A 24,983-nucleotide genomic window follows, 5' to 3' on the forward strand; every position below is an offset into this window, starting at 1 on the left:
AGGTGGAAGGCAACGAAGGCATCGTCTAATTACGAAAAGATGTAATTGGAGGTGACAATCGGCCAAAAAGTGAGAGTACTCAGCTAGGCAAGTACGTGTAAGTAGACACACGTACTTGCCTGGCGCAGGACACTGAGGAGGTGAACTGTAGCTTGATGGAGCACTGTATATCCTGAGTGGTGGCGAGACTGGCTGTATGGCGTGCAGTCAACAGGCGAAGAGAATTCAGGCAGCAAGAGGCTTCCTGCCCTTCGGTCGGCAACCACCGACGCACCAATCCTGATGGTGGAGAGGAAGACGAAGGTCCAGCAAGCACTACTCAACACGGGGTAATTTCGAGAGAGGCGAGATCGTCGATGTGTTAGGTAAGCACACGTCACCACTCGAGCTAAGTCGCTTGATCGCTTCTCACTGTCGATGTGTTCAGTCCATCAATCTTGTAGTCGTGGTTGTATCTACCTCCACAACCACGACCATCAAGGACATCACCAGTAGTAGGCAGGACAAGCCTCCATCCTCTGCAGGGGTATACATAATCCCTTGTAATGACTGCAACAAGTTATACGTGGGCGAAACATCAAGGGACCTCCAAACACGTATTTCAGAACACCAATACGCAAGCAGATCTGACGACACAAGGAATGCCTGCGTACAACACCGTAATTCACACAACCACTTGATAAACTACAGAAACTCAAGACTTATCGCCACAGAAGACAACACTCAATACCGAAGAATCCTGGAATCATCACTCATTTCTATATCCGACAACTTCAACCAGAATAGTGGCTTCTATAACATAGCTGAACCACTTGCCAAGAAACTTCTTCATCGCTATCCCACATAAGAACACTGTAGAAGGTCTGCTCACAAACTTTTCCAATCTCCTTTCCAAGCTACCCAAGTTTTTAGACTATAACCCCACTCGGTACATCATCAGATGCAGCATTCTTCACCTGACCTCAGCTGGACTATAAATACTCGCGTTCCTTCCACCCCAGGTAGTTCTGTTTGTGACTTGAAAAAGCCCACTGTGTGGGCGAAACGTAGTCAATAAAGGATCACATTATACTGCATTTGTGTTTATATTGCCATTAAGTACCCTTGAAAACAACTCATCGGGTCCCGGGGACTTATTTTGTTTCAGTTTGTCTATCTGTTTAATAACCATGTCCCTCGTGACAGTAATATTAGTTAACTTAAATTCATCAGGAACTAAATAATTGTTAATTACTGGAATCTCATTTATATCTTCCTGTGTAAAAACTGACAAAAAATAGTCATTAAATAAGGAACACATTTCCAGTTCATTATCCGTCAGCTGTCCATTCCCAGATTTCAGAGGTCCTACTTTTTCCTTCACCTTCGTCCTATACACTTGAAAGAACCCCTTTGGATTAGTCTTTGATTCATTAGCAACTCTAATTTCATAGTCATGTTTCGCCTTTCTAATCGCCTTTTTTACTTCTCTTTTAAGCTGAACATATTGGTCAGTAAGGTTAACCTCTCCTCTTCTGTTGAACATGTGAGAATGTTTGTAAGTATTTATTTGTAATAATTGATTTTAATTTGCAGGGAGGTGGAAGCACTACTTCTTAATCATTCTTAAGGTGAAGAAGAATGAAACTTGCCACGACGTTTCGGTCCGATTTGGACCATTAACTAGATACTCCCTGAGGTCAGTGGTGACGTGTACTTAGCTCTGTGAAGACCTGTTTGTGTGCTCTTGAGTGGTGACCTGTACTTTGAGTGCTGACCTATACTTAACTCTGTGAAGAAGTGTCTTGTTTGCTCCCGTGGACTGAACCAAGATGCCCTCCATCGAGCAACTTTACCAGCAACTTAAGGAAGAATTGAGGGCAGCGAAGATGGAGATACGGCGATTGACCGAGGAAAACAAGAGGATTCGTAGTAGTCCTCCTGTTTCGAGTCCTCAGGTCAAGAAGGGATCGTGGTCAGTGGCTGGACAGCAGGGGACGACGAAGTTGACGATCAAGAAGACGAATGGAAAGCCAGAAACGATGAAGAAGAAAGAGACTGCTGTGGAAACTCCCGTGGAAACCTCCAACGCATTCTCGGTGCTACCCGACGAATGTGAGTCTACTACTGGGATCGTCACGACGAACGACAACAAGGAAGGTAAGAATATTGTTGTTGTTGGGGATAGCCAGGTTAGATACATGGATAGGGCATTCTGCTTGAAGGACAGGAGTAGGAGACAAAGGGTATGCTTTCCTGGGGCTGGGATGGAGGACATTGTTAGCCGGCTTGACAACATCATGAACGGTAATGGGATCAATCCTATTATTTGCCTCAGTGCTGGAGGCAATGATGTAGGCAAGCGTAGAAGTGAGGATTTAGTTAGAAAGTTCAGGACAGCTATAGACATGATTAGGAAGAAGGGGGGGCGCCCTGTTATATGTGGCATTTTGCCAAGAAGAGGTGTTGGTAATGAATGGTTGTCCAGAGCAATTGGTGTCAATTGCTGGCTGGACAAATACTGTAAGGAAAATGCGGTGACATTCATTGACAACTGGGACCTCTTCTATGGCAGAAATGACATGTATGCCAGGGATGGGGTTCACTTATCTAGGTGTGGGGTGGGAGCACTGGCCAATGCAGTGGAGGGAGCTGTTAGGTCTTTAAACTAGGAATAGTTAGTGGTATGGGTTTCTGCGGGAAAACTGTGAAGTCTCAGGGTAGTAATATGAGTACTAGGAGAACTAGTAATAGGCAAAATGAGGTGGATATCGGAAAGCCAGTGGCACTAATTGACAAGGACAGTAATAGGTTTAGTGGAATAACAGAAAGGAGCAGGAATGATAAAGAGAAAGGAGGGTCCTTAAGTATATATTACACAAATAGTCGCAGTGCTAGGAATAAGATGGACGAGTTGAGACTAGTTGCTAGTGCAGGTAACATAGATGTATTTGCCATTACTGAGACGTGGTTTAATTCAAAAAGTCGGGACATGCCTGCAGAATGTCACATTCAGGGTTTCAAATTGTTCCAAGTAGATAGAAGTATCGGGAAGGGGGGTGGGGTGGCATTGTATGTCCGAGATCGCTTGAACTGTTGCATTAAAACGGGTATTAAGTCTGAAGTAACACATACAGAGTCTGTTTGGATAGAATTTTCAGAGGGGCATGAAAAATTAACTTTAGGTGTGATATACCGTCCCCCAAATTTAGATAGGGACCAGGGAAGACTACTATGGGAGGAAATTGTTAGGGCCACAAGGCACGATAATGTAGTAATTCTAGGAGACTTTAACTTTAGTCATATTGATTGGAATTTCTTGACTGGGAATTTAGAATCATACGACTTCTTAGAAGTAGTTCAGGATTGTTTTTTGAAGCAGTTTGTGACAGAACCTACAAGGGGAAATAACCTGCTTGACTTAGTAATGGCAAACAATGAATCCCTTGTTAATAATTTAGAAGTTTCAGAAGAACTGGGTGCTAGCGACCACAAATCAATTACATTTAGAATTGAATGGAAGTATGATAGTAGGGATAACTCAGTAACAGTCCCAGATTTTCGCTTAGCAGATTACGATGGGCTTAGAGAACACTTATCATCTGTTGACTGGGGTAACGAAGAGAGCTATCAATATGACAGTTTTCTGAACACAATACATGCTGCTCAAAGAACATTTATCCCTTATAAAGAAATTAGATCAAATAGAAATGACCCAAAATGGATGAATAATAGGCTGAAATATCTACTAGGGCATAAGAAAGGAATTTATAGGCGTATTAAAAGAGGCGAGGGTCATCTTATGAATCAGTATATTGACACTAAGAGGGACATTAAAAAGGGGATAAGAAAAGCTAAAAGGGACTATGAAATTAAAGTTGCTAGGGATTCTAAAACTAACCCAAAAAGTTTTTTCCAGGTATATAGAACAAAAGTCAGAGATAAGATAGGTCCCCTTAAAAATAACTATGGGCATCTTACTGACAAAGAGAATGAAATGTGCTCGATTTTAAATAATTATTTTCTCTCGGTTTTTACACAGGAAGACACTAATAATATTCCGGTAATTAATTTTTATAGTGGATCAGAAGAAGATAAATTATGTAACATCACAGTCACTAGTGAAATGGTTGTGAAGCAGATAGACAGACTGAAGCAAAATAAGTCACCGGGTCCTGATGAGGTTTTTTCAAGGGTTCTAAAGGAATGCAAAATGGAAGTCTGTGAACCATTAACTAATATTTTTAATTTATCTCTTCAAACAGGTGCAGTGTCTGATATGTGGAAGATGGCTAATGTAATTCCTATTTTTAAAACAGGGGACAAGTCGTTACCGTCAAATTACCGCCCAATAAGCCTGACCTCAATTGTAGGCAAATTACTAGAGTCAATTATAGCTGAGATTATAAGAAGCCATCTCGATAAGCATAGCTTGATTAATGATACTCAGCATGGATTCACAAGAGGCCGGTCTTGTCTAACTAATTTATTAACTTTTTTCAGTAAAGCTTTTGAGGCTGTTGACCACGATAAAGAATTTGATATTATTTACTTAGATTTTAGTAAGGCATTTGATAGAGTTCCGCACCAAAGACTGTTGAAGAAAGTAGCAGCTCATGGCATTGGGGGAAGAGTGCTCTCGTGGATCGAATCATGGCTCACAGACAGGAAGCAGAGAGTGTCCATAAATGGGGTTAAATCCGAGTGGGGATCAGTAACAAGTGGCGTTCCACAGGGATCAGTCTTGGGCCCGTTGTTGTTTATAATATATATCAATGATCTTGATGAAGGAATTACTAGTGATATGAGCAAATTCGCCGATGACACGAAGATAGGTAGGATAATTGATTCAAACGTAGATGTTAGGGAACTTCAGGAGGATTTAGACAAACTCTACTCTTGGTCAGAAAAGTGGCAGATGCAGTTCAATGTAGATAAATGCAAGGTTCTGAAGCTCGGAAGTGTCCATAACCCTAGCACTTATAAGTTAAATAATGTAGAACTTAGCCATACAGATTGCGAAAAGGACTTGGGGGTTATGGTAAGCAGCAACCTTAAACCAAGACAGCAATGCCTAAGCGTACGTAATAAGGCAAATAGATTACTGGGATTTATATCAAGAAGTGTAAGCAACAGAAGTCCAGAGGTCATACTGCAGCTTTATACATCATTAGTAAGGCCTCACCTAGATTATGCAGCTCAATTCTGGTCTCCATATTACAGAATGGACATAAATTCGTTAGAAAACATTCAGCGTAGGATGACTAAATTAATACATAGCATTAGAAATCTTCCTTATGAAGAAAGATTGAAGACTCTTAAGTTACATTCACTTGTTAGACGAAGAATGAGGGGAGACCTGATCGAAGTGTATAAGTGGAAGATAGGTATTAATAAAGGGGATATTAACAAGGTCTTGAGGATATCTCTCCAAGAGAGAACCCGCAGTAATGGATTTAAATTAGATAAGTTTAGATTTAGAAAGGACATAGGAAAGTATTGGTTTGGAAATAGGGTAGTTGATGAGTGGAACAGTCTACCTAGTTGGGTTATTGAGGCTAGGACTTTGGGTAGTTTCAAATTTAGGTTGGATAAGTACATGAGTGGGAGGGGTTGGATTTGAGTGGGACTTGCACATCAGAGCTTATTTCTTGGGTAGCATTGAAAATTGGGTTGGTCAAATGTTTGTTAGTGGGATGAATTGTAAAGGACCTGCCTAGTATGGGCCAACAGGCCTGCTGCAGTGTTCCTCCTTTCTTATGTTCTTATGTTCTTATGCTTGTGTTGCGTACTCAAGAGGGAGTCATACACACTAGTGTAAAATGACAGAGCTGACAATTATTGTAGTAAGGTATTAATTGCAAAAGAAACCTGGTTACAGTTCTAGTTAGAGTAAACCTGGGTATAGCTCTACCCAGAGTAAACCTGGATACAGTTATAAGAACATAAGAAAGGAGGAACACTGCAGCAGGCCTGCTGGCCCATACTAGGCAGGTCCTTTACAATCCATCCCACTAACAAAACATTTGCCCAACCCAATTTTCAATGCCACCCAAGAAATAAGCATTGATAACTCTATCCACTCTCATATGCAAGTCACACTCAAATCCAACCCCTCTCACTCGTGTATTTATCCAACCTAAATTTGAAACTACCCAAGGTTTTAGCCTCAAAAACCAAGCGAGGTAGACTGTTCTACTCATCAATTACCCTATTTCCAAACCAATACTTTCCTATATCCTTTCTAAATCTAAACTTGTCTAATTTGAATCCATTACTGCGGGTTCTCTCTTGGAGAGATATCCTCAAGACCTTATTTATATAAGAACATAAGAACATAAGAATGTAGGAACACTGCAGAAGGCCTACTGGCCCATACGAGGCAGGTCCTTATCAAAACGACATCTACCTAAAGCTACTCAAGAAATAACTCCCGCACCCCCCAACACCAATCAAACCCAGCCCCTCCCGCTCATATATTTGTCCAGTCTCTTCTTAAAGCTACCCAAGGTCCTAGCCTCTATCACCCCACTGGGAAGACTGTTCCACGCATCTACAACTCTGTTAGAAAACCAGTACTTACCTATGTCCTTTCTAAATCTAAATTTATCCAACTTAAATCCATTATTCCTGGTTCTTACCTGGTTCGACACCCTCAGTACTTTATTAATGTCTCCCTTGTTTATGCCCGTCATCCACTTATACACCTCAATGATATCTCCCCTCATTCTACGCCTCTCCAGAGAGTGGAGATTTAAGGCTTTAAGTCTATCTTCATACGGGAGGTTCCTTACACAGTAAATCATTTTAGTCATTCTTCTCTGTATGTTCTCTAATGAGTCTATGTCCATCCTGTAGTAAGGGGACCAAAACTGAGCAGCATAATCTAAATGAGGCCTCACTAGTGATGTATAGAGCTGTAAAATAACTTTTGGACTTCTGTTACTTATACTTCTTGAGATAAATCCAAGTAATCTGTTGGCCTTGTTGCGCACACTGAGGCACTGCTGTCTTGGCTTTAGATTTCTGCTTACCATGACTCCCAAGTCTTTTTCACATTCTGTATGACCAAGCTCTACTTCACCTAGATTATAGCTTCGAGGGTTATTTTCATTACCAAGGGGAAGTACCTTACACTTATCCACATTAAATTTCATCTGCCATTTCTCAGACCAAGACATTAATTTGTTCAAATCGTCCTGGAGTTCATTGATATCCTCCTCAGAGTGAATTATACGGCCTATCTTTGTATCATCAGCAAACTTACTCATGTCACTAGTAATCCCTTCATCAAGGTCATTAATGTAAATTATGAACAGTAGAGGCCCTAAAACTGATCCTTGTGGAACGCCACTAGTGACTAATCCCCATTCAGATTTCACTCCATTAATGGTAACTCTCTGCTTTCTATTGGTAAGCCATGCCTCAATCCATGCTAGAACTTTACCTCCTATACCATGAGCTGCCACTTTTCTTAAGAGTCTCTTGTGAGGTACTCTGTCGAAGGCTTTACTAAAATCCAAATAAACAATATCATATTCCTTATCACTGTCAACTGCCTCAAATGTTCTATTGAAGAACGTCAGTAAGTTTGTCAGGCAGGAACGACCTCTCGTGAATCCATGCTGAGATTCATTTATCAAGTTATGCTCTTCAAGGTGACTTCTGATAATGTCAGCTGTAATTGATTCTAATAACTTGCCCACTATAGATGTCAGGCTTATTGGACGGTAATTTGAAGGAGTGGACTTATCCCCTGATTTGAATATAGGAACCACATTAGCCATCTTCCACATCTCTGGCACAACACTGGTAAGGATGGACGCATTGAATACACTCGTTAATGGCTGACTAAGCTCCATCTTGCATTCCTTAAGTACCCTTGAAAACAACTCATCGGGTCCCGGGGACTTATTTTGTTTCAGTTTGTCTATCTGTTTAATAACCATGTCCCTCGTGACAGTAATATTAGTTAACTTAAATTCATCAGGAACTAAATAATTGTTAATTACTGGAATCTCATTTACATCTTCCTGTGTAAAAACTGACAAAAAATAGTCATTAAATAAGGAACACATTTCCAGTTCATTATCCGTCAGCTGTCCATTCCCAGATTTCAGAGGTCCTACTTTTTCCTTCACCTTCGTCCTATACACTTGAAAGAACCCCTTTGGATTAGTCTTTGATTCATTAGCAACTCTAATTTCATAGTCACGTTTAGCCTTTCTAATCGCCTTTTTTACTTCTCTTTTAAGCTGAACATATTGGTCAGTAAGGTTAACCTCTCCTCTTCTGATGCGCCTATAAATTCCCCTTTTCTCCCCTAATAGATGCTTTAGCCTCCTGTTAACCCATTTGGGATCGTTATTATTAGACCTAATTTCTCTCTGGGGAATGTATATACTCTGGGCACTGTGTACATTATTAAGAAAACAATCATAAAAGCAGATCCCTTCATATTCATAAGTATGATTATCGTCAATAAAATCATTAGCTAGATAACCCCAATCAAGATTAGACAGATGTTCCCTAAGTCCATTATAATCGGCAGAACGAAAATCGGGGATTTTTACTGTATTATCATTATTCTTGCATTCCCAATTAATGCTAAAGGTGATGGATTTGTGATCACTTGCGCCAAGCTCTTCAGTGATCTCCAGATTATTCACGAGTGTTTCCTTATTTGACAAGACTAGGTCTAGCAAATTATTACCCCTGGTAGGTTCAGTTACACTCTGTTTCAGAAAACAGTCCTGAACTGTTTCCATGAAGTCACTGGACTCTAGATTACCTGTCAAAGAATTCCAGTCAATTTGGCTAAAGTTAAAGTCCCCTACTATGACTACGTTACTGTGTCCAGAAGCCCTAACAATTTCGTCCCAAAGAAGTCTCCCTCTATCGTGATCCAAGCCTGGAGGTCGGTATATTACACCTATAATTAGTTTTTCTTGACCCTCCACGAACTCTACCCAAACAGACTCTGTTACTGCTCCATCTATTTTTATACCTTTTTTTATGCAACAATTAATATTTTCTCGAACATACAATGCAACTCCTCCCCCCTTCCCATTACATCTATCCACATTGAATAACTTAAATCCCTGAATATTACACTCAGCAGTCATATCCCGACTCTTTAAATCATACCACGTTTCAGTTAATGCAATGATATCAAAGTTCCCAGCACATGCTACCAAACGTAGTTCATTAATTTTATTTCTTGCACTTCGACTGTTAGCATAAAATACCATCATATGTTTTTTCTTCTGCACATTTTTCCTATTCATCTTTGTTTTTACACAATTTCTGAAATTATCATTACCCAGAGTTACTCCATGACAGTTACTATTAAGATTCTTAATATCAGAGCATAAGTCAATATATCCATATTCATTATTAATCATTTCAAAACCCATACCTCTAACTAATCCTAGTTTAAAGTCCTAACAACCCCCTCAACTGAGTTAGCAAGAAAACCCACACCTGCCCTGGATAAGTGAACCCCATCCCTGGCATACATGTCATTTCGGCCATAGAAGTTGTCCCAGTTGTCAATGAATGGTACTGCATTATCCTTACAGTGTTTATCCAGCCAACAATTAATACCAATTGCTCTGGACAACCATTCATTACCAACACCTCTTCTTGGCAAAATGCCACATAGAACAGGGCGCCCCCCCTTCTTCCTAATCATGTCTATAGCTGTCCTGAACCTTCTAACTAAATCCCCACTTCTACGCTTGCCTACATCATTGCCTCCAGCACTGAGGCAAATAATAGGATTGATCCCATTACCGTTCATGATGTTGTCAAGCCGGCTAACAATGTCCTCCATCCCAGCCCCAGGAAAGCATACCCTTTGTCTCCTACTCCTGTCCTTCAAGCAGAATGCCCTATCCATGTATCTAACCTGGCTATCCCCAACAACAACAATATTCTTACCTTCCTTGTTGTCATTCGTCGTGACGATCCCAGTAGTAGACTCACATTCGTCGGGTAGCACCGAGAATGCGTTGGAGGTTTCCACGGGAGTTTCCACAGCAGTCTCTTTCTTCTTCATCGTTTCTGGCTTTCCATTCGTCTTCTTGATCGTCAACTTCGTCGTCCCCTGCTGTCCAACCACTGACCACGATCCCTTCTTGACCTGAGGACTCGAAACAGGAGGACTACTACGAATCCTCTTGTTTTCCTCGGTCAATCGCCGTATGTCCATCTTCGCTGCCCTCAATTCTTCCTTAAGTTGCTGGTAAAGTTGCTCAATGGAGGGCATCTTGGTTCAGTCCACGGGAGCAAACAAGACACTTCTTCACAGAGTTAAGTACAGGTCACCACTCAAGAGCACACAAACAGGTCTTCGTTGCCTAACAATCTGTCGGTATTTTATACCATTTTAATGTTCAAACAGGTCTTCACTGAGCTAAGTACACGTCACCACTGAGCTAAGTACACGTCACCACTGAGCTAAGTACACGTCACCACTGAGCTAAGTACACGTCACCACTGAGCTAAGTACACGTCACCACTGAGCTAAGTACACGTCACCACTACAGAATGGACATAAAGTTACAGCGTAGGTCACCACTGAAGCTAAGTACACGTCACCACTGTATTAATAAAGGGGCTAAGTACACAGTAATGGATTTAAATTAGATAAGTTTAGATTTAGTCACCTACTGAGCTAAGTACATGAGTGGGATGGGTTGGATTTGAGTGGGACGTCACCACTGTAAAGGACCTGCCTAAGTACACGTCTACCACTGGATACAGCTAAGTACACCCGTCTGGATACAGTTCTGTCCAGAGTAAACCTGGGTATAGCTCTACCCAGACTAAACCTGGGTACACTTCTGCACACAGTAAACCTGGGTACAGTTCTACACAGTAAACCTGGGTACAGTTCTACGCAGAGTAAACCTGGGTACAGCTCTACCCACAGTAAACCTGGGCACACTTCTACCCACAGTAAACCTGGGTACAGTTCTACCCACAGTAAACAGGGGTACAGTTCTACTCACAGTAAACTTGGGCACAGTTCTACCCACAGTAAACCTAGGCACAGTTCTATCCACAGTAAACCTGGGTACAGTTCTACCCACAGTAAACCTGGGCGCAGTTCTACCCACAGTAAATCTGAGTACAGTTCTACCCACAGTAAACCTGGGTGCAGTTCTACCCACAGTAAACCTGGGTACAATTCTACCAACAGTAAACCTGGGCACACTTTTACCCACAGTAAACCTGGGCACAGTTTTACCCACAGTAAACCTGGGTACAGTTCTACCCACAGTAAACCTGGGCACAGTTCTACCAACAGTAAACCTGGGTACAGTTCTACCCACAGTAAACCCGGGTACAGTTCTACCCACAGTAAACCTGGGTACAGTTATACCCACAGTAAACCTGGGTACAGTTCTACCCACAGTAAACCTGGGTACAGTTCTACTCACAGTAAACCTGGGCTCAGTTATACCCACAGTAAACCTGGGTGCAGTTCTACCCACAGTAAATCTGGGTACAGTTCTACCCACAGTAAACCTGGGTACAGTTCTGTCCAGAGTAAACCTGGGTATAGCTCTTCCCACAGTAAACCTGGGTATAGTTCTACCCACAGTAAACACGGGTACAGTTCTACCCACAGTAAATCTGGGTACAGTTCTACCCACAGTAAACCTGGGAACAGTTCTACTCACAGTTAACCTGGGTACAGTTCTGTCAAGAGTAAACCTGGGTATAGCTCTACCCCCAGTAAACCTGGGTACAGTTCTACCCACAGTAAACCTGGGCACAGTTCTACTTAGTAAACCTGGGTACAGTTCTACCCACAGTAAATCTGGGTACAGTTCTACCCACAGTAAAACTGGGCACAGTTCTACCCACAGTTAGCCTGGGTACAGTTCTGTCCAGAGTAAACCTGGGTATAGCTCTACTCACAGTAAACCTGGGCACAGTTATACTCACAGCATACCTGGGTACAGTTCTACCCACAGTAAATCTGGGAACAGTTCTACACAGTAAACCTCGGCACAGTTCTACCCACAGTAAACCTGGGAACAGTTCTACCCACAGTAACCCTGGGCACAGTTCTACTCACAGTAAACCTGGGTACAGTTTTACCCACAGTAAACCTGACCACAGTTCTACTCACAGTAAACCTGGGTACAGTTTTACCTACAGTAACCCTGGGTACAGTTCTACCCACAGTAAACCTGGGCACAGTTCTACCCACAGTAAACCTGACCACAGTTCTACTCACAGTAAACCTGGGTACAGTTTTACCCACAGTAAACCTGGGTACAGTTCTACCCACTGTAAACCTGGGCACAGTTCTACCCACAGTAAACCTGGCCACAGTTCTACTCACAGTAAACCTGGGTACAGTTGTACTCACAGTAAACCTGGGAACAGTTCTACCCACAGTAAACCTGGGCAGAGTTCTACCCACAGTAAACCTGGGTACAGTTCTACCCACAGTAAACCTGGGAAGTTCTACCCACAGTAAATTTGGGCACAGTTTTACCCACAGAAAACCTGGGTACAGTTCTACCCACAGTAAACCTGGGCACAGTTCTACCCACAGTAAATTTGGGCACAGTCCTACCCACAGTAAACCTGGGTACAGTTCTACCCACAATAAACCTGGCCACAGTTCTACTCACAGTAAACCTGGGTACAGTTTTACCCACAGTAAACCTGGGCACAGCTCTACCCACTGTAAACCTGGGCACAGTTCTACTCACAGTAAACCTGGGTACAGTTTTACCCACAGTGAACCTGGGCACAGTTCTACCCAGAGTAAACCTGGGTACAGTTTAACCCACAGTAAACCTGGGCACCGTTCTACCCAGAGTAAACCTGGGTACAGTTTTGCCCACAGTAAACCTGGGCACAGTTTTACTCACAGTAAACCTGGGTACAGTTCTGCTCACAGTAAACCTGGGTACAGTTTTACTCACAGTAAACCTGGGTACAGTTTTACTCACAGTAAACCTGGGCACAGTTTTACTCGCAGTAAACCTGGGTACAGTTCTACTCACAGTAAACCTGGGTACAGTTTTACTCACAGCAAACCTGGGTACAGTTTTACTCACAGTAAACCTGGGCACAGTTTTACTCACAGTAAACCTGGGCACAGTTTTACTCACAGTAAACCTGGGTACAGTTCTACTCACAGTAAACCTGGGTACAGTTCTACTCACAGTAAACCTGGGTACAGTTCTACTCACAGTAAACCTGGGTACAGTTTTACTCACAGTAAACCTGGGCACAGTTTTACTCACAGTAAACCTGGGTACAGTTCTACTCACAGTAAACCTGGGTACAGTTTTACTCACAGTAAACCTGGGTACAGTTCTACTCACAGTAAACCTGGGTACAGTTCTACTCACAGTAAACCTGGGTACAGTTTTACTCACAAACCTGGATACAGTTCTACTCACAGTAAACCTGGGTACAGTTTTACTTACAGTAAACCTGGGTACAGTTTTACTCACAGTAAACCTGGGCACAGTTCTACTCACAGTAAACCTGGGTACAGTTTTACTCACAATAAACCTGGGCACAGTTCTACCCACAGTAAATTTGGGCACAGTCCTACCCACAGTAAACCTGGGTACAGTTCTACCCACAATAAACCTGGCCACAGTTCTACTCACAGTAAACCTGGGTACAGTTTTACCCACAGTAAACCTGGGCACAGCTCTACCCACTGTAAACCTGGGCACAGTTCTACTCACAGTAAACCTGGGTACAGTTTTACCCACAGTGAACCTGGGCACAGTTCTACCCAGAGTAAACCTGGGTACAGTTTAACCCACAGTAAACCTGGGCACCGTTCTACCCAGAGTAAACCTGGGTACAGTTTTGCCCACTGTAAACCTGGGCACAGTTCTACCCACAGTAAACCTGGGTACAGTTTTACCCACAGTAAACCTGGGCACAGTTCTACCCACAGTAAACCTGGGTACAGTTTTACCCACAGTAAACCTGATAACAGTTCTACTCACAGTAAACCTGGGTACAGTTTTACCCACAGTAAAGCTAGGTTCAGTTTTACCCACAGTAAACCTGGGCACAGTTTTACTCACAGTAAACCTGGGTACAGTTTTACTCACAGTAAACCTGGGCACAGTTTTACTCACAGTAAACCTGGGCACAGTTCTACTCACAGTAAACCTGGGCACAGTTTTACTCACAGTAAACCTGGGCACAGTTCTACTCACAGTAAACCTGGGCACAGTTTTACTCACAGTAAACCTGGGTACAGTTTTACTCACAGTAAACCTGGGCACAGTTTTACTCACAATAAACCTGGGCACAGTTTTACTCACAGTAAACCTGGGTACAGTTCTACTCACAGTAAACCTGGGTACAGTTCTACTCACAGTAAACCTGGGTACAGTTCTACTCACAGTAAACCTGGGTACAGTTTTACTCACAGTAAACCTGGGCACAGTTTTACTCACAGTAAACCTGGGTACAGTTCTACTCACAGTAAACCTGGGTACAGTTTTACTCACAGTAAACCTGGGTACAGTTCTACTCACAGTAAACCTGGGTACAGTTCTACTCACAGTAAACCTGGGTACAGTTTTACTCAAACCTGGATACAGTTCTACTCACAGTAAACCTGGGTACAGTTTTACTTACAGTAAACCTGGGTACAGTTTTACTCACAGTAAACCTGGGCACAGTTCTACTCACAGTAAACCTGGGTACAGTTTTACTCAAAATAAACCTGGGTACAGTTCTACTCACAGTAAACCTGGGTACAGTTTTACTCACAGTAAACCTGGGTACAGTTCTACTCACAGTAAACCTGGTAACAGTTCTACCCACAGTAAACCTGGGTACAGTTTTACTCACAGTAAACCTGGGTACAGTTTTACTCACAGTAAACCTGGTAACAGTTCTACCCACAGTAAACCTGGGTACAGTTTTACTCACAGTAAACCTGTGCACAGTTCTACTCACAGTAAACCTGGGTACAGTTCTACTCTCAGTAAACCTGGGTACAGTTCTACTCACAGTAAACCAGGGCACAGTTCTACTCACAGTAAACCTGGGTACAGTTTTACCCACAGTAAACCTGGTAACAGTTCTACCCACAGTAAACCTGGGTACAGTTTTACTCACAGTAAACCTGGGCACAGTTCTACTCACAGTAAACCTGGGTGCAGTTCTACTCACAGTAAACCTGGGTACAGTTCTACTCACAGTAAGCCTGGGTACAGTTCTACTCACAGTAAACCTGGGTACAGTTCTACTCGCAGTAAACCTGGGTACAGTTCTACTCGCAGTAAACCTGGGTACAGTTCTACTCACAGTAAACCTGGGCACAGTTTTACCCAGAACAAAATGTCGTCTTTATGGTTTGTTCTGTAGTGAGTATTTTGAAGGAGTTGTGTGTTGCTTCCTAATTGCCACTTATGTTTGCTAGCCTAGCCTGTGTGTGTGTGTGTGTGTGTGTGTGTGTGTGTGTGTGTGTGTGTGTGTGTGTGTGTGTGTGTGTGTGTGTGTGTGTACTCACCTAGTTGAGGTTGCAGTGGTCGAGTCCAAGCTTCTGGCCCCGCCTCTTCTCTGGTCGCCAATAGGTCACTCTCCCTGAACCATGAACTTTATCGTACCTCTGCTTAAAGCTATGTATGGATCCTGCCTCCACTACATCTCTTCCCAAACTATTCCACTTCCTGACTACTCTGTGGCTGAAAAAATACTTCCTAACATCCCTGTGATTCATCTGTGTCTTCATCTTCCAACTGTGTCCCCTTATTGCTGTGTCCAGTCTCTGGAACATCCTGTCTTTGTCCACCTTGTCAATTCCTCTCAGTATTTTGTAAGTCGTTATCATGTCCGCCCTATCTCTCCTGTCCTCCAGTGTCGTCAGGTTGATTTCCCTTAACCTCTCCTCGTAGGACATACCTCTTAGCTCTGGGACTAGTCTTGGGGCAAACCGTTGCACTTTCTCTAGTTTCTTTACATGCTTGGCTAGGTGTGGGTTCCAAACTGGTGCCGCATACTCCAATATGGGCCTAACGTACACGGTGTACAGGGTCCTGAACGACTCCTTATTAAGATGTCGGAATGCTGTTCTGAGGTTTGCCAGGCGCCCATATGCTGCAGCAGTTATTTGGTTGATGTGCGCTTCAGGAGATGTGCCTGTTGTTACACTCACCCCAAGATCTTTTTCCTTGAGTGAGGTTTGTAGTCTCTGGCCCCCTAGACTGTACTCCGTCTGCGGTCTTCTTTGCCCTTCCCCAATCTTCATGACTTTGCACTTGGTGGGATTGAACTCCAGGATCCAATTGCTGGACCAGGTCTGCAGCCTGTCCAGATCCCTTTGTAGTTCTGCCTGGTCTTCGATCGAATGAATTCTTCTCATCAACTTCACGTCATCTGCAAACAGGGACACCTCAGAGTTTATTCCTTCTGTCATGTCGTTCACAAATACCAGAAACAGCACTGGTCCTAGGTCTGACCCCTGTGGGACCCCGCTGGTCACAGGTGCCCACTCTGACACCTCGCCACGTACCATGACTCGCTGCTGTCTTCCTGACAAATATTCCCTTATCCATTGTAGCGCCTTCCCTGTTATCCCTGCTTGGTCCTCCAGTTTTTGCACTGATCTCTTGTGTGGTACTGTGTCAAACGCCTTCTTGCAGTCCAAGAAAATGCAATCCACCCACCCCTCTCTCTCTTGTCTTACTGCTGTCGCCTTGTCATAGAACTCCAGTAGGTTTGTGACACAGGATTTCCCATCCCTGAAACCATGTTGGGTGCTGTTGATGAGATCATTCCTTTCTAGGTGTTCCACCACTCTTCTCCTGACAATCTTCTCCATGACTTTGCATACTATACATGTCAGTGACACTGGTCTGTAGTTTAGTGCTTCATGTCTGTCTCCTTTATTAAAGATTGGGACTACATTTGCTGTCTTCCATGCCTCAGGCAATCTCCCTGTTTCGATAGATGTATTGAATGTTGTTGTTAGTGGTACACATAGCGCCTCTGCTCCCTCTCTCAGTACCCATGGAGAGATGTTATCTGGCCCCATTGCCTTTGAGGTATCTAGCTCACTCAGAAGCCTCTTCACTTCTTCCTCGGTTGTGTGTACCATGTCCAGCACCTGGTGATGTGCCACACCTCTCCGTCCCTCTGGAGCCCCTTCTGTCTCCTCTGTGAACACTTCTTTGAATCTCTTGTTGAGTTCCTCACATACTTCACGGTCATTTCTTGTTGTCTCTCCTCCTTCCTTCCTTAGCCTGATTACCTGGTCCTTGACTGTTGTTTTCCTCCTGATGTGGCTGTATAACAGCTTCGGGTCAGATTTGGCTTTCGCTGCTATGTCGTTTTCATATTGTCTTTGGGCCTCCCTTCTTATCTGTGCATATTCGTTTCTGGCTCTACGACTGCTCTCCTTATTCTCCTGGGTCCTTTGCCTTCTATATTTCTTCTATTCCCTAGCACACTTGGTTTTTGCCTCCTTGCACCTTTGGGTGAACCATGGGCTCATCCTGGCTTTTTCATTATTCCTGTTTCCCTTGGGTACAAGCCTCTCCTCAGCCTCCTTGCACATTGTTGCTACATATTCCATCATCTCATTAACTGGCTTCCCTGCCAGTTCTCTGTCCCACCGAACCTCGTTCAGGAAGTTCCTCATTCCCGTGTAGTCCCCTTTCCTGTAGCTTTGTTTCATTTGTCCTGGCTTTCCTGCTTCCCCCTCCACTTGTAGCTCTACTGTGTATTCGAAGCTCAAAACCACATGATCGCTGGCCCCAAGGGGTCTTTCATATGTGATGTCCTCAATATCTACACTGCTCAAGGTGAGTACTAAGTACAGTCTTGCTGGCTCATCCTCTCCTCTCTCTCTTGTAGTGTCCCTTACGTGTTGGTACATGAAGTTTTCCAGTGCCACCTCCATCATCCTAGCCCTCCATGTATCTTGGCCCCCATCTGGCTCCAAGTTCTCCCAGTCGATCTCCTTGTGGTTAAAGTCGCCCATGATCAGGAGCTTTGCCCTGCATGCATGAGCTCTTCTGGCCACTGCAGCCAGTGTGTCAACCATCACTCTATTGCTCTCGTCATACTCATGCCCTGGTCTCCTGCTTTATCATACCTCTGCTTAAAGCTATGTATGGATCCTGCCTCCACTACATCGCTTCCCAAACTATTCCACTTCCTGACTACTCTGTGGCTGAAGAAATACTTCCTAACATCCCTGTGATTCATCTATGTCTTCAACTTCCAACTGTGTCCCCTTGTTACTGTGTCCAATCTCTGAAACATCCTGCCTTTGTCCACCTTGTCAATTCCTCTCAGTATTTTGTATGTCGTTATCATGTCTCCCCTATCTCTCCTGTCCTCCAGTGTCGTCAGGTTGATTTCCCTTAACCTCTCCTCGTAGGACATACCTCTTAGCTCTAGGACTAGTCTTGTTGCAAACCTTTGCACTTTCTCTAGTTTCTTTACGTGCTTGGCTAGGTGTGGGCTCCGAACTGGTGCCGCATACTCCAATATGGGCTTAACGTACACGGTGTACAGGGTCCTGAACGATTCCTTATTAAGATGTCGGAATGCTGTTCTGAGGTTTGCTAGGTGCCCATATGCTTCAGCCCTTATTTGGTTGATCGCTTCAGGAGATGTGCCTGGTGTTATACTCACCCCAAGATCTTTTTCCTTGAGTGAGGTTTGTAGTCTCTGGCCCCCTAGACTGTACTCTGTCTGCGGTCTTCTTTGCCCTTCCCTAATCTTCATGACTTTGCACTTGGTGGGATTGAACTCCAGGATCCAATTGCTGGACCAGGTCTGCAGCCTGTCCAGATCCCTTTGTAGTTCTGCCTTGTCTTCGATCGAGTGAATTCTTCTCATCAACTTGTGTGTGTGTGTGTGTGTGTGTGTGTGTGTGTGTGTGTGTGTGTGTGTGTGTGTGTGTATGTGTGTGTGTGTGTGTCGTGGGGGTTCGAAAGGAGATATGATGGTTGAAGATAAACACACTTGTGGATGGTAACACTATATATTGTCAGACTGTGGTAAGGGAGCCCAACCTACCGTGCATTGCCTGGTAGACCTATGTGTGGACTGAGGAAGTTAGAGGTACTCAATTACACATGCGCATCACATGACATCACACAGTCACTAGGCCTAGTAAGGGATTGTATATATAAAACATATGGATGGTACTATGATATTCAGATAAGCTATACAACACATGTAGGGGATCAGCAACTATGCTGACAGCTCAGCCATGTTACGTATGTCCTCTCGACATACCCTGCTATGCTATAGGCTGAACAGGCAGGTGGTTCTGGGCTGATTCTATACAATAACAAAGACATATGTAACTTAGAACTAATGGATGGTATCATAATGGATGTTAACGTAATGAGTTTTAACGTAATGCATTACAAATTATAAGTACAAATCATATAATAAGGGATGGAATTGATCGATCGATCTGTATTCATGCACTCTACGAATTCTGAGGAAGAATAAATATATTTACAAAGTGAAGTAATTAACAGTAAGGCAAATCTGGCACGCACAGATCAGTACTGCTAAATTCTCAGAATTCGGAGGAAACATGAACACAAAAAAAAATTCTGAAAAACTGATCAGCTAATAACAAGACACACAGTTGACAATTTCATTCATCTCGGACATCTAATTATACAGGCTGTTCACATTTAAACCTAACTCTGCGAGGGTAAGATTTACATATGCAGAATGGTTATCATCTCTGGGAGGATCGAATTCCTTTGCAATGGCTAACACATGCCTTGACTGAGGGAGATCTGAACGAGTATCTACAAAAGATACAGCTACATTCACTAATGACTGTGGAATTACTAACTGGTATACTCTTCTGCCTGGAGTACCCAACTCGGCTGTTCGATACAGTAATTCTTGACTCATTACAAAGTCACTAATGGGTGCTGGTGGCTTCACAGTCAGAATAGGATCTTCCTGGAGCAGAAATCGAATCACACCAGACCACATGGGATCTGTTCTTTCTTACTGGAGGAATGAACAAACTTGGCGGAGTGGATGACTCTCCCTGGTTGAAAAAAAGTAACGCTATAACATGCAATATGAGCAAGGGAGTACGAATCTACTATCTCTCACTGCAAGCACAGGGGAAAATAAATGGACATGGTCAACAATACAGATATTCAATCTCAGTCGCACACAGTGACTTGAGGTATCAACTGTAAAGAAACTTCACTTACAAACGTTAACAACATGTGAAAGTTACTCGAGAAACAACTTCTTACATTGCATGAATTACTGTCAACTAGGATGGGATCACCATCTGGAACACAAGGGACAACAACAACACTCAAGTGAGTACACTAGCCACAGAAACGTCTTTCTGCAATGGCTTGTGGCGTCAGCAAGAGATGGCATAACTCGTTGCAAGTAAAGTTCTTCTCAAAGCGTCCCCTGGGAAGGAACGAATACTTGAGCAAGTCGCCATCGCAGGGATAGTAGTCTCAGCACCCAGGGTTTTCTGAGGTTCCTCTGAAACCCAAGGTAACTGTACACGATATTGTGGCTGGAATCCAGACTGGAGTGACAGTATTACTAGTGCCTGACTGCTCGGCTACGTTAATAAGTAATTCACGGATCTATAGGAACTTAATCTGAACTTCACATTTCGCAGCACTTTAACAAATCTCAGATACAAGCTGTGAGAACAAACACATTGCTCAGGGGCTAGGTATTGTCTTCCAGTCAGTAAGGGAATACTGATACTGTGGACTGATTCATATTGACTTTGACTGGCATGATACACTAAGTGAACATTCAAAAGTGACTGGGACATCTTCTCAGGGAACTTACTCAAGGACATAAAGGCAAGAAAATAAAGAGAATATATGACACAGTAAGCTTAAATGGGAAGAAATTACTTATTTAAAAAAAATAAGCCACACTGTAAGCAAGGAGAACTCACATGAAAATAAAAAATTACTCAACTGGATGAGCAACACTTTGAAAATCAAGATAAATTACTTTACTCAAATCAAATTTACTCAAATTTACTTTAAATTGAATTAATGGCACAGTGAGTTGTCTTTACTCTCAATTCAATAAGGAAATTCAACAATAAAATGATAAATCAATCAAAAATGTTAAAATGGACTCAATAAAGCTTGTGCAAAATTAAAACAAACTGGGAAAGCAATTCACTAAAAAGAAAATAAAATGACACACAAGGAATAAAATAAATATTATGCACAGAAAATGTAAAACTGAAATCACAGAATATTGCACTGAAATAAACTGTAGCAATATTGCAAATAACAGCTTCTAATCAAAAGTACTGCACAACATTACATAAAAATTTCTGAAAGAAAAAAAAATTAATGGCAGCACAATGTCTACACAAGAATTATTGTAAAATGAGTCAATGTTGCAATAATAAAAAAATAACACACACAAGAAAATACAGTTTACAAAAGCAACAAAAAAATATTATCAAGGAATGAACTGAGTGAACACTTTAACTCTTAATTGCAGCTTAAGCAAACACTTACTGAACAAGCAAAAGAATGATTTACTTTAAAAGAAGTTAAAAAAAAAATTGCACTAAGAGTGAATTTGTTCAATGAAATATAAAAATAATAGATGCAAAAACACAGAACAAAAAGGTTTGAACACTTACAGTGATGCAGAACACAACATATCAATATAAACACAATACTATAATTTTCTTGCAATGAAACTTGAGGTATGAAAATTTGGAAAATAATTGTCTTCCTTCAACAAAATAATGGCACTATTGTCTGTGGAGATAAGACAAATTAGACACCGGCAAAATGAAAAGAATTAACACAAGAATGTTCAACACACACAGAAAAATTAAAATGGCAAATGAATGAAAACAAAAACAGCAAGAATACACAAATGCTGAGAGAAAAAATATAACAGAGACAACACTGAGTTGTGATGCAGAATATAAGGTAATAAATTACTGAATTACTTCACTGCAATACTGTAAACACAAGATAATTGTGAAGTGTAAACACAAGTTTATACTGCTTATATATTACACACATGGAAAAACATTAAAGTACTTCAAATATATATAAAAAAAGAAGCACAACACAACAGACATAAAATAAAGCACGAAAATTAACACTGAAGAAAGAAGAGAAAAAAAAATATTGCAAACAGTATATAATGAACACTGAGTCTAATCAAGAGTCACTGAATGTCACTAAGAAATCACTGGAAACACACAAAAAAATGTCTCAACACTCGCAAATGTCTCTATGAAAAAAATATTATTCATTAACACTGTAGCCACGTTGTAGAATGAGGTGGATGGTGGTGGTGGAGTCTCGTGGCTGGCGGCCGTGGTGACTGGGTCTATGGGATGAACGGCGTAAGCCACACTGGGGACACCCGCACTAGGCACAAAAATATTCTAAGCCGGCTGGCTTAAAAACAAACCTACAAAATACCACAACACAGGGATGATAAAGCACTCAGAACAGCTAGAACTAGAAGCACAAAGTGATGAAGAAGACTGTACCCACGTGGCTTGCTTGAGTACTGGGTTAAGACACTTGGGTTAGTTGCTGGCTGGCTTGGCTTAACCCTTCACACAGACTGGCTTGATAACTTGTAACGATGAGCACAGCAGGGGTGGAAAGCTGGCTTGGCAGGCAAGGCTGGATGGTGTAGGGCTGGCTGGACTGGGCTTGGGCTGACTCCCCCACCACAGACTGGCTTAGGTGGCTTGGCTTACTTTGTAAACCCGGGTCAACCCCTCGGAGGTAATGCAGATAGCAAGATAAACACTAATACACAGAGACTGACCAGTGAATAGTGCAGAGGGCTGGTAAAAGCTTGCTTGGGGTAGCTGGCTTGGGGTTGTTGAGTGTTACCCTTCTCGGCAGGCCTAGCATCACAAGATGGCGACCGGCTCAGTAGAAATTTGTCTCCAGAAATCGCTGTAATCATCAGAATTACAGGCCCTCTGCTGCCACCATTTTGTCGTGGGGATTCGAAAGGAGATATGATGGTTGAAGATAAACACACTTGCGGATAGTAACACTATATATTGTCAGACTGTGGTAAGGGAGCCCAACCTGCCGTGCGTTGCCTGGTAGACCTATGCGTGGACTGAGGAAGTTACAGAGGTACTCACATACACATGCGCATCACGTGATGTCACACAGTCACTAGGCCTAGTAAGGGATCGTATATATAAAACATATGGATGGTACTATGATGCTCAGATAAGCTATACAACACATGTAGGGGATCAGCAACTATGCTGACGTGTGTGTGTTTGTGTGTGTTGTGTGTGTGTGTGTGTGTGTGTGTGTGTGTGTGTGTGTGTGTGTGTGTTGTACTCACCTAATTGTGGTTGCAGGGGTCGAGACTCAGTTCCTGGCCCCGCATCGTCACTGATCGCTACTAGGTCCTCTCTCTGCTCCGTGAGCTTTGTCATACCTCGTCTTAAAGCTATGTATGGTTTCTGCCTCCACTACATCACTTGCTAGACTATTCCACTTCCTGACAACTCTATGACTGAAGAAATACTTCCCAACATCCCTGTGACTCGTCTGAGTCTTCAGCTTTCAGTTGTGACCCCATGTTTCTGTGTCCCCTCTCTGGAACATTCTGCCTCTATCCACCTTGTCTATGTCTATTCCACACATTATTTTGTATGTCGTTATCATGTCTCCTCTGACCCTCCTGTCCTCCAGTGTAGTCTGGCCGATATCCCTCAACCTTTCTTCGTAGGACATTCCCCTGAGCTCCGGAACTAACCTTGTTGCAAACCTTTGCACTTTCTCTAATTTCTTGACGTGCTTGACCAGGTGTGGGTTCCAAACTGGTGCTGCATACTCTGGTATGGGCCTGACGTACACAATGTAAAGTGTCTTGAACGATTTCTTACTAAGGTATCGGAACGTTATTCTCAGGTTTGCCAGGCACCCATGTGCTGCAGCAGTTATCTGGTTGATGTGTGCTTCCGGAAACGTGCTCGGTGTTATGCTCACATCAAGATCTTTCTCCTTGAGTGAGGTTTGCAGTCTTTGTCCATGTAACCTTTACTCTGTCTTGGGTCTTCTTTGCCCTTCTCCAATCTTCATGACTTTGCATCTGGCGGGGTTAAATTCGAGAAGCCAATTGCTGGACCACGTGTCCAACCTGTCTAGGTCTCTTTGTAGTCTTGCCTGATCTTCATGTGAATTAATTCGCCTCATTAACTTCACATCTGCAAACAGGGACACTTCTGAGTCTATCCCTTCCATGTCATTCACATATACCAAAAATAGCACTGGTTCTAGGAGTGACCCCTGTGGGACCCCACTCATCACAGGCGCCCACTGTGATACCTCATAACATTCCATGACTCGTTGTTGCCTCCCTGTAAGGTATTCTCTGATCCATTGCAGTGCCCTTCCTGTTATATGCGCCTGATCCTCCAGCTTCTGCACTAATCTCTTGTGAGGAACTGTGTCGAAGGCCTTCCTGCAGTCCAGGAAAATGCAATCAAACCACCCCTCTCTCTCGTGTGTTCTGTTAATTTGTCATAAAACTCCAGAAGGTTTGTGACACAGGATTTGCCTTCCACGAATCCGTGCTGGTTGTTGTTCATTATCTTGTTCTGTTCCAGGTGCTCCACCACTCTCCTCCTGATAATATTTTCCATGATTTTGCATACTGTACATGTCAGTGACACTGGTCTGTAGTTGAGTGCCTCATTTCTGTCTCCTTTCTTAAAAATGGGGACTACATTTGCTGTCTTCCATACCTCAGGTAGTTGCCCAGTTTCAAGGGATGTATTGAAGATTGTGGTTAGTGGCACACACAGCATCTCTGCTCCTTCTCTAAGGATCCATGGGGAGATATTGTCTGGTCCTGTCGCCTTTGAGGTATCAAAGTCACTTAGCAGCTTCTGCACCTCCTTCTCAGTTGTGTGTATGTCATCCAACCCTTGTGGGTAAATTCCCTGATGGTGTTCCCCTCTGTGCTGTCTTCCCAGAGCC

General features: G+C 42.9%; 1 protein-coding gene across 5 annotated transcripts in view; it reads left to right on the forward strand.

The window, feature by feature from the left end:
- disp (RND transporter family member dispatched) overlaps positions 1-24,983 on the forward strand; it is a 753,128-nt gene that overhangs the window by 211,932 nt on the left and 516,213 nt on the right. For 3 of the 5 annotated variants that reach the window (XM_070096023.1, XM_070096020.1, XM_070096021.1), the window contains exon 3: positions 1,576-1,678. The exons of the other annotated variants lie outside the window; for them this stretch is intronic. The gene's annotated coding sequence lies outside the window, so the exon portion shown is untranslated. The remainder of the gene's footprint in view (positions 1-1,575; positions 1,679-24,983) is intronic. 5 annotated transcript variants of the gene reach the window in all.

This window comes from Cherax quadricarinatus, chromosome 52, assembly GCF_038502225.1.
Source record: "Cherax quadricarinatus isolate ZL_2023a chromosome 52, ASM3850222v1, whole genome shotgun sequence".
Taxonomy (NCBI): domain Eukaryota; kingdom Metazoa; phylum Arthropoda; class Malacostraca; order Decapoda; family Parastacidae; genus Cherax; species Cherax quadricarinatus.